This window comes from Myotis davidii, unplaced genomic scaffold (assembly GCF_000327345.1).
Source record: "Myotis davidii unplaced genomic scaffold, ASM32734v1 scaffold97, whole genome shotgun sequence".
Classification (NCBI taxonomy): Eukaryota; Metazoa; Chordata; class Mammalia; order Chiroptera; family Vespertilionidae; genus Myotis; species Myotis davidii.
The window spans coordinates 4429810-4433281 of record NW_006289392.1 but is presented as its reverse complement, the minus strand read 5'-3'; the positions used below and the strand labels follow the sequence as shown (position 1 = coordinate 4433281).

Here is a 3472-nt window from a genome sequence, read left to right as displayed (position 1 = left end):
CTCCCTCTTGCCTCTTCCCCCTCCCACTTCTCCCTTCTCCCTGTTCTCTCCCCTCCTCTTCCCCCTCCTTTTCCCTCCCCCTCCTTCACCACTCCCTCCTCCATGGCCTCCTCTTCCTTCTCCAGGACATCTGCAAAAGGCTCCTCCTGACTTCCCACTGCTCCCCTCTTGTTCCCCTGCTCCCATTGGGCCCCTCCCCTCCTCCACACTCTGGACTCCAAGCTGACTGCAGTAGTTACACTGATAGGGGTGCAGGGCTGCTGGGTGCCTGGCTTCAGAACCGGGGTCCACACCCCTCACACTCTCTCATCGGCCAATACTGTTTCCGTTTCCTTCTGCAAAACTGAAACTCTGGGCCCATTAAACAATTTCCCATTTTCCCTCCCCGTAAGCCGCTGGCAGCCATCATTCTCATCTGTCTCTGTGAAGCTGACTAGTACGGACACCTCATAAGTGGAACTGTAGCCAGATAGCCAAGGGGTCTGGGCTGCCCGTCACTATTTGAGCCAATTCAGCAAAGGGGTGAATCCTATGAGCGTGTGTTCCAATCCTGCGGGCAGCGTGGGAGCAGCAGGTCACCCACAGAAAGCTGCTCCCCCCCCCCCAAGCTGCTGCTGTATTGGGTAGAAGGACAAAGATGGGCCCAGACCCCAGGCCATAGGGGCTGGGGTTGTAAGGAGCAGGTGCCTCCAGGACTGGATTGTCTCAGCCCCGAGGGTATCAATCTCTCCAGAATGACAGGCGGCTCTGAAGGAGGATGGACCCGGTCAGATGTGAGCGCCATGTCCCAGGGCCTGCGGCTCCCAGCCAGGTGAGAGGCGCTTTCTAACCAGAACAGAATGGTGGCGGTGAACAGGGCAGGACTGATGGTTCTTATCATCGTAGCTGGTCCCACATTCTACTTCTGCCCGAGCAGAATCACACAGTGTCTGTCTTCTTTGTGACCAGCTTATTTCCCTGAACAAGCACCTTCAGGGCCACCCACCCTGCAGCGGGGCAGACGCCCTCCTGTGGAAGGCGGAATGCCATCCCATCGTGCGTCTGTACCACCTGCTGTTTAGCCCTTCCTCTGTCCATGGAGACGTGGGTGGCTTCCACTCAGGGGTGATGGTGAGTAATGCCGCTGTGGACGTGGGTGTAACATCTCTGTCCTGGTCCCTGCTTCTGTCCCGGCGTGGAGGGCTGGACCCTGTGGCCGTCCTGTTGTTCACCGCTGTCCCTCCCCAGCAACGCACACGGGCTCCGTTCCCCGCGTCCTCGCCGCCGCCACTCGCTGAGGGGCTGGGCTTGGCCACGGAAGTAGTTGAAGCATCTTTATAACAGTCCCTCGGTTAGCACGGCGCCAGGTGCACAGGAAGAGCTCCACCGTGTCTGCTGACCATCCTTCAGACTTCTCTCCGTCGGTCCAAACCCCACCCACTCCTGACGGCGACCTCAAGGACCCACTCCTCCTCCAGCCCTTGCTCCTACAGACCCCGGCCCAGGGGACGTTGTGTGTGGCCCTCAGTCCCATGCGCTAGAGTATTTGTGGCTTCTATGCTGACGGGGATGGTCCTCTTGGATCCACAGAAGACGGGACAAGATGGACGAGAGTGATGATCCTGCTTCCCTCTCGGGCATCTGTGGCTCAGACACCGGCAGGGCCAGCAGGGTGCTCCCAGCAGCCAGGTGGAGAGCTGGCTTTCAGGGAGCTTTTACCACTGGCCTCCCCGTGCGGGGGTGTGGGAGGCAGAGACAGGCAAAGTCCCACTCCTTCAGCCCCTGCCGGTCACACGCCGCCCTGGAACCACAGGCTCTGTTACCACAGCTCCCCCCCATGTCCTCCCTTCTCCAGGGCTAACCCCCCACCGCCCTCTCCCCCACCTCCGCTTCCCCCTCTTGCTCCCTCCTCTCAAAGGCATAATGAGTTTGATAAGAAATTGTCTCCTTAACAGGATTAGCCATGGGAACCTCTCGTCCCCTCCCCTCATTCTGTAAGCTCCTGTCTCATGTCCTGTAATTTTCTGCTGATATCATAGGCACCAGACCACCCCGGGGACATTCCTTCCTACTTGTTCTTTGATCCTGTGCCTGCTGATATGCCAGGACGCCCACAGCTGCTGATCCCGAGGCCCTCATTGGCTGTCTCCTCTGGTGTCAGCCACGCCCTAATTTCCTGCGACTGTTACGCCCCCTCTCGACCTGCCCCTCTCAGCTTCCAGTCTAGGGCAGCAGTTAACTCTAACATATCGACCAATGCAGCTGATCTACAGCTGGAGCTTAGGTAGCAGAAGGAGAAATGGATGCCCCTACCCCTTCCTTCTCTTTCCTTTCTACCCCTACACACACACACACACACACACACGCACGCACACACACACACATGCACACACACACACACTCCTCAGAAGTTCCAGAGAGGGGAATGCAAGCCAGCTTGGCACAGTGGATAGTGGATAGGACCTAGGTTCCCTCCTGGGCCTGTGACATAGACAACAACTCACCCAATCCTCCGGGCCTCAGTTTTCTCATCTGTACACTGGGGATGACAATACCCATCTGGCAAAGTTGTGGTAATGCACAGACTATAGTACCGACACATAGTAGGTCCTCTCTGCTTTGCCAAGACAGAATTTAGTGGGGATAGGGAATATTCATTCTTGGAATTTACCAAGAAATTCTTGTTTCAACCCTGAGTTATATTCCCTCATTCTTCCCTTGCGCAGACTCCCTCTGACCTTTGTCCTCCCAAATTTCTTTCTCTTCACACACTTTTTGGGGTTTATGCAGAGGAAATTTTATGGCCCCTTCAGCCCAAAGTCTTGTTTAAAAGAAAGCTCAGCTTTTAAGGTGAGCCCCAAAGAGGCAGAAGGAAAGGAGTGAGCCGCCTGTCCTGGGCCCTGCACCAGGGCCGAGAGCAGAGCAAAGCGTCGCCTGGAGCAGGAGGCTACGTCCAGAATCGCGCTTGACCAGGCCAGGGGGCCCTGCCGGCAGCGGCCTGGATGCCAGGTCCTCGGGGCAGTGCCAGGGAGAAGGGAGACATGGGCACGGGGCCTGGAGGAGGGAACCTGCCCAGGACACAGGCGGGAGCTGTGGAGTGGACAGGGGAGCCCGGCTACCTCGGGTTAACCTGGACACGACTCTGGATCCATTGGGAGAAAGTGTGGGAGAGTAAGAGAGGGAAGCTGACTGCCCTCTGGTGATGAGCTCCAAATTCCACACGCTGTGTGAGGGGAGCTGGCCCCACTCTGGGCGGGGGTGGCCGTGGGGGGGGGGCACCACTTGCTGAGGGGACATGGCTCCAGACGCGCCGCTGTCACCACCTGGAGTACAAACACACAGAGTGCAGCGTAATCAGTGATGGGGCCTCCCTGGGCTGAGCCAGGGCGGGGCCTGTCCTGCACTTCTCATTGAACGCTCGCCTTGGCTGGAAGGGGCCATTGTCCACAGCTGTCAGTCACCACACCTGGGGCTTCCGGCCTGCGCACTCCTT

At 58.0% G+C, this 3472-nt stretch overlaps 1 long non-coding RNA gene across 1 annotated transcript in view; it reads left to right on the top strand.

The window, feature by feature from the left end:
* The window catches only part of LOC107182762, a 19039-nt gene that overhangs the window by 5185 nt on the left and 10382 nt on the right, over positions 1-3472 (top strand). The window contains exon 3 of the long non-coding RNA XR_001513492.1: positions 808-811. This is a non-coding gene — a long non-coding RNA (uncharacterized LOC107182762). The remainder of the gene's footprint in view (positions 1-807; positions 812-3472) is intronic.